Consider the following 7,376-nt stretch of genomic DNA (forward strand, 5'->3'; position numbering starts at 1 on the left):
AACTTAGAAAAGGAAATGGAACTTGACTTACCATGTATGTATATATATATAAATATAATCATGACATGTGTTTCATTTCTTTATTAAACCATGACACCTAATGAACTTGACAACCACAAATTTTCTTTCATTTCCAATAATCTTAATTATTTTTATTTCTTTCATTAATCACCGAACTAAGCAAAGGAAAAATAGGGAAGGAACAGTGAGAGGAAAAAGAAAGAAAATCGAGAGAGAACGTAAAATCATGGCCAATTAATTCGATAAAAGTGTTCGTATTTTTTTCTTCTACGCGTTGGCATTACTTTTGTCTAGTAGAAATTGATGGTTACGTAACTCCTCTTTTTTTTAAGTTTGACCAATTGGAGTTTTAGGAGGCACACGCGATTTCTGACGCTTTCCTCTTTAGCAGTTAGGGCTGCACATGAATCGGATAATATCCGCATATCCGCGGTAATTATCCGCATCCGATCCGCAGAGCAATCGGATCGGATCGGATCGGATCCGCACTATGGTCGGATCGGATTGCGGATTTGGCAGTGATATCCGCGGATCCGATCCGCAAATCCGCATATCCGCACATCACATATAAATAGCATAGTTTAAGAAAATAAACCCTAATGTGATATGAATTTAAGTGTGTTATTTATGAATTTTATGATATTTTGTTTTTAATTTTTTATGTTGTACTTCAACTTAGAATAATTAAAATTAAATCTTGTGTTATTATTTTGTTTTTGTTATTCAAAAGAACTATTATTGATAATATTTTAGGAGTAAATAGGCTTAAACAGATAAAAAATGAATTTTTTGGATTTTTTTTGTAAAAATAGTCAAATAGAATCTTAAAATAGTTTTTTTTTTAATTATGCGGATATACCCGATATCCGATCCGATCCGATCCGCAAGTATGCAGATCGGATCGGATCGGATCCGGCCTAAAAAAATGCGGATATCGTATCCGATCCGATCCGATCCGTGTGCAACCCTATTAGCAGTTCGGTCAGAAAACTTTTCCGGAACTTTTGTTGATTTTGATTTCATATGGAGGTAGAGGATTTTATTTTGAAATTAACTATTTTAAACTATGAATACCATGAAAGTCTAGTGGGTATTTGCAAATAATTTATGATTGTTTGAAATGACCAAATGATGAGTTTGAGTTGTATTTGTGACTGAATTTGATGAATATGTATTTGATTTCTTGATTGTTTAGGAATGCTGAAAATTCTGATTATTAAGTTGGAAAGTCGGTTTGATTGAATACTATGTAAAATTATTTTCTTTTCTTGGTTTGGGGTTAATTTGGTATTGAAAATAAATCCGCATTTGAAATGATTTGAGATATTGAGAATGAGATTTATTGATTTATCGAAAAAGATTCTGAGAATCGGTAAAGATTTTGACATTAGAATGGGTTTGATTTGTTGGTATTGAATTGAGATTTGAAAATGATTTTCGATATTGGGATTAGTTTGAGTTATTGGAAATGATTGAAAAGAGGTTGAGAATGGTTCGGTTGGGACCCGACAAGGGTGACAAAGTCTGAATTTTAGAGGAAATGTTGCCAAATTTTTATAAAACTCTAAGATTTTATTTAAAGTGTTATTTAAAAACAAATCTAATTTAAAAATATTATTTGATTTCAATTTATTACGAAAAGAGTTTTGTTTTTAATTCGATTTATTAAGAAAAGTATAATGTTTTAAACTTAATCTTTTGAGAAGGGATTTTGCTTTAAGTTATGTTTTGAGTTCGGTTTGATAAGAAAGAAAAGAAGAAGAACGAAAAGTAAAGGAAAGAGAGATAATTAAAGGAATCTCTGTCACAGAAGAGCAGAGAATAAAGATTAAAGGAATATATTAATTAAAGGAATCTCTGCCACAGGAGAGCAGAGAACAAAGATTAAAGAAAAAGCTTTGAAAGACTGTCTGCCACAGGAGAGCAGATGCGACTTTGTTTAGGCCTTAGTGCTAAATGTATAGTGGGGATACCCACATACTGAGAACTGTTTTCCAGATGTAAGCACGTTGAAAGTCACACTGTATGCGGCCTAGCCGTAAGACTTATGTAAGCACACTGTATGCATCTGGAAAGCCATATCTGGGACTTGTACCCGGGTAATGTCAGGAGCGGGTAGGCAACCGACACATGAGCTCATGGCTTGCATTAGGAATAGACATGCAACATGTTGTTTGCATATTTGCATTTGGTTGTGTTTGCTTGTATTACTTCTCTGTGATTGTACTGTTTGACTTGTTTGTATGTTGGTTTGAATCCCTTACTTGTGTTGTTAGTTCACGGATGTATTGAGGTGAGATGTTGTTGTTGAGAAATGATTATGTAGCTGAGAGATGGTTAGTATGACTAATTTTGTGATTAAAATCTGTTTTGAGTTTAGAAATTTAAAGAAAATAATTATGTATCTAAAGTAGAAATAAAATTATTTCCAAAGGTTTAACAAAATAGTTTTGCTAAGTTAATTATTTGCATTAAATTCATTACTTTTACGGCATTTCCATTCCCTACTGAGAACGTGTGGTTTTTTCTCACCCCAAAATCTTCCACCCTTTCAGTGACAGGTTCGAAGATTCAGTATGAAGCTGCAAACGATTAATAGATTTACTTGTGATTCCTCTTGTTTTTATAGAGTTCCCTCGCCCTTGTTGCTTTAGCTTTTATTTTATCCAGCGGGATATGTATTCTATTCGAGTTTTATATTGAATTTAATTGTATAGCATCTATTATTATTAATAATTATGTGATTATTATTATTTAAAAATCTTTGATATGTGATTTTAATTACTAAAAACAATTTTCTGGAATTTTCTTAAAACGTGAAACGCGATATCGACGTAAAGGCTCAATATTAAATAGATAATAAAAGAAAACAGGTTAGTAACTCCTTACTTTGGGTACGATCATGACGTGCTAAATGTTAGGGTGTTACAAATCATGATTATTAACTAAGAACAGAAATAGATGTAAGATATAAGAAAAAAAAGCTTAAGGATAGAGTTACTTCTCTCTTCATCATCTTCTAGACTATGTAGAGCATAGCCTCCAACACCAAACTTAGAATAGTTGCTTGTTCTCAAACAACAAAGAAAAAACAATGGTGATGGAATTATGAATAATCATGATTATCTAGTAAAATCAAATAAGTGATGCAAAATCTTATTCAAATAAAACAAAAGAAATTAAAAACAAAATAAAACAAAACTAAAGACAAAATAAAAGGGTACCGACGGTTGGATTGCCTCCCAACAATCGCTCTTTTAACGTTACTAGCTTGACAGTTGGTTCTTGTTAAGGTAGAGGTTGATCATAATGCTTCAACTCCTCTCTTCTCGCTGTGAATCAATCTTCTCCTTGTGTCTTCATTTATTAGCTCAATATGCTCAAGAGAAAAGATTTTGTTCACTCTATATGGCTTTAATGGATGGTGAACTAACATCACTTTTTTCTCTAGTGAGAAGTCTTCAGTAGGAATCTTCTTATTTCTCCACTCCCTGGGCACCTTTTTTCTTGAAAGCTTCCCTTTCTTCATTTGATAACACACTCCCAACACCAAACTTAGGTTTGATGTCAGGGGGTTTTTGGAGGCTTGGATCGCTTGATTCAACCTTCATGCAATTCTCTTTCTCACTTGAATGATGCATGGTTTTAAAAACATGTAAAACTAAGTGCTCATCATGCACCCTCAACATTACTTCACTCTTTTTCATATTAATGAGAGCTCTCCCAGTGGTTAGGAATGGTCTCCCTAGAATAATGGAGGCATTTTCATCCTCCTCCATGTCAAGAATCACAAAATCTGCTGGGAGAAAAAACTTTTTCACTTTGACCAAGACATTCTCAACTTTTTCATGTGCATATTTTAGTGATTTGTCTACTATTTGTTAAATCTTTAGGGATGAAGAATGAAAATTTAATCATGAAATATATCAAAGCATAAACCTCAAATAAAGTAAAGCACTTAGATTAATAATTCATAAAAAGATGAACAGAGCTCCTAACCTTGACAAAGGAGATTAGTTGCTCATGATGCAAAAACAAAAACTCTGAATTGTCAAAAGAAATAGGGAGAGGAGAGGAAGCCCATGTGAGTGTCTCCCTACTATTTAAATACTAACCCCAATTCTAAACCTAATTATTTTAGAATTCAAACCAAATCAAATTGAAACAAAATCAAATCTAAACTAATTAATGTTCTTTTAATAGTTTTTCATCCTAAGTCAAGCTATAAATAACACTTCATAAATGTCAATCAATGCTCCAAATCATGGGCCTTGTGCTCAAGTTTTAATCATCAACTAAAATGCTTCAAAGAATTGGAGATTAAGGGAGATTTGGCAAAGAATCACAAGCCCTGGGAAAGTGGCCCATGATCATGAATGAGACGCATGAAACCTTGCGTGAAGCTCAAGTCCAACAAGGAGGAATTGGAGGTCTCTTAAAGCTACGTGAGGTGCATGGGACCATGCGTGAAGCGCAGGCTGAAGAGTGAGAACCAATGTTCTGAAAATCGGTTCGAACTGGTCGAACTGGAAAGGCAAAACTGCCAAATTTAAGAACCAAAATTGAACTGCCGAACCGGCAGGAACCGGTCGGTCAAACCAAACCGTGACCCGGCCGGTTTTTTAAATTTTTTCAAAAACGCTGCGTTTTGATCCAGAAACCAACCCTAGCCTTCAGTCTTCGGTCCTCACTCTTCAGTTCACTCAGACACCACTCTCGAGCCTCCACCCTGCAGCCCTCCACTCTCGCCTCTCGCACTCAGTGGCCACGCATGCAGTCTCTACCTCGAGCCACCGCCGCCGTTGCAACACCTCCATCAAAGTCACTCACCATCGCAAGTTCGTGGAGTCAGCTTGGAGATTCGCGCAGCCCTTTCCGTCGAAGTCAGTCGTGGAAATCGCAGCCACGGCCACCACTCCTTGCCGTCGCGCAGTGTCGTCCTGAGTGACCTGAAGCCCTTGCCCCTGTCTCGAGCCCCATTCCTGATTCCTCAGTCTCATACATACTCTCATTATTTCTCCCCAAAATACAACCCTAGCCTCCATCGCACCCCCGTTGGTCGCACTGTCGCCGCCTGGTTCGTCGTGATCGTTCTTCAATCATCCTATTTCGTGGTGTTCGAAGGCCCTTCCATTCCTCCAACGCCAATCCTCCTACTAATTGATGATAAATTGATATTGGGTTGTACATGCTTTTATTTTTTTTCTGCTATTAAATTTTGTTAAAGTTTCTTGATTGTACTCATTGCCTAAAGGAATACTTGTATCACATAGCTCACTACTAGTGCCTGCTGTTCGTGTTTGTTTTTTAGTTCATAAATTATCAAATTATATTGATTATTGAATGGCTCTGCTCACTACTGCTATGCTGTGTTGTACTCTGGTTTGTGTCTTCTTTGTTGTTGTGCTATACTTTGGCTCTCTGTTGTTCATTGCTGAGCATTTTTGTGTTTAATTAAGTCAATTAAAACTATGCTTTGGGCTTAATTGTGCTTAGATTGTTAAGTTAGTTAATTCAGCATATGTTCTGCTCTGCTGTTGTTGTGTTGATGTTTTGTGTTTTGTGATTTCTTTGCATAGTGATGTGCTGCTGAAAACTGAAATTGCTGCTGATTTGTGTGTGTTTGTGTTTGTTTTACTGTTTTGTGATTTAATTATGCTTAAATGGTGACTGTCTTCATATTTTTTATTTCAGTTATGTAGGATTTTGTGATTTCTTTGCCTAGTGATGTGCTGTTGGAGATTGAATTGCTGTTGTTAAATTTTTGAAACTTGACAAGTTTGAGGTCTTTGTGGATTCACTGGATTGTAATTTTCCTTTTGTGGATGATAAATTACAAAACTGGTGAACATATATATATTATGGAATCAATAAGCAAACTGAAAGCCGGATGATATATATTATTCCATTCCTTAATTTATGACTCTATCCAGAATTAATGGCATGCAGCATTAGTATCAATAACATTGTGATTTATAGTGGATTTTGATGATTGATGATAAGTTTGGATGTTGGCATTTTATGTTTGGTTGTCTTATTTTGTTATTTGACTTTTGAGTTTGTACTTGAATAAGATCATAACATTCTGGTTTATGTAGTATTTTAATTTGGATAATATTTTAAGGTTTATATTAGACTATAATTATGTTTTAATGTGTTTATTTATATTTTATTTATTATTTTATTATAAAACGGTTTTTCAGTTCAACCACAGTTGAATCGGTTGAACCTATGAACCAGTGAACCAATAGCTAGAACGGTTCGATGACCGGTTCGGTTTTCAGAACCTTGGTGAGGACTGAAGACTGAAGGCTAGGGTTGGTTTCTGGATCAAAACGCAGCATTTTTGACAAAATTTAAAAAACCGGCCGGTCACGATTCGACCGACCAGTTCCTGCCGGTTCGACGGTTCAATTTTAGTTCTTAAATTTGACGATTTTACCTTCTGTCCGAACCGTATTTGTTAACGGTTTCCGGTTCGACCGACCAGTTCGAACCGATTTTCAGAACATTAGTCATAATATTAAAGTGTTGCAACTAATATCATATAAGTCAAATTAATAAAGTGATGTAACTAAAATGATTTAAGTCAAAATATCCAAGTTATTTAAGTTATTAATGGATCTTATTTAATGTAAATTATAAATCAAATAAAAATATTAATTTAATAGTCTTTTAAATAACAAAATAAAAAAAATAAAAAGAAGATAGTAATCAACAGAAATTAAATCCAGAAGACAGCAATCAAAAACCAACAATTAACCTAGAAAAAACAACATGCAACAGTCAACATAATTAAATCCAAAAAACCAACAATTAACTCCCAAAAATAAAACTAAAGCAGTGTATGGATTGAGGCTTACAACTCAGAAATTCAGTAACTCAAAATAAGCAGAAATTAATAGACTCAGAATCAGAAATAAAAAAAACCAAATAAAAGTGACTCCGGCATAGAGGGGATCGAAGACAGAGGCTTGATGTGCGCGAGAGAGAGAAAGATCGACGATGAGGATAGAGACACGATTTTAGGGTGGCCGACGACGACGAGGACAGAGGCGGCGACGCTAACAGCAGCTCCGAGCATACCTGGCGATGCGAGGTGAAGGGATCTAGGAGAAGAGGATAGCGACGGCGGGGCTTGACGCTGGCTAAGGAGAAGAGTTCGTCTGTGACGGCGGCGTTGGCCGTTGGCTGCTGCTGCTGGCTGTTTGGGAGAGAGAGAGAGAGGCTGCTAGGGTTTCTTCTGTGCGAGAAAAGAGAGAGAGCGAGAGGCTGGGTAGGTGTGTGAGACAGAGAGAAGGGGGAACTGGGGAAGGACTGCATTTTGTTAAACTATATTTTTCTTTTTTTTTTTT

This window comes from Arachis ipaensis, chromosome B07 (assembly GCF_000816755.2).
Source record: "Arachis ipaensis cultivar K30076 chromosome B07, Araip1.1, whole genome shotgun sequence".
Taxonomy (NCBI): domain Eukaryota; kingdom Viridiplantae; phylum Streptophyta; class Magnoliopsida; order Fabales; family Fabaceae; genus Arachis; species Arachis ipaensis.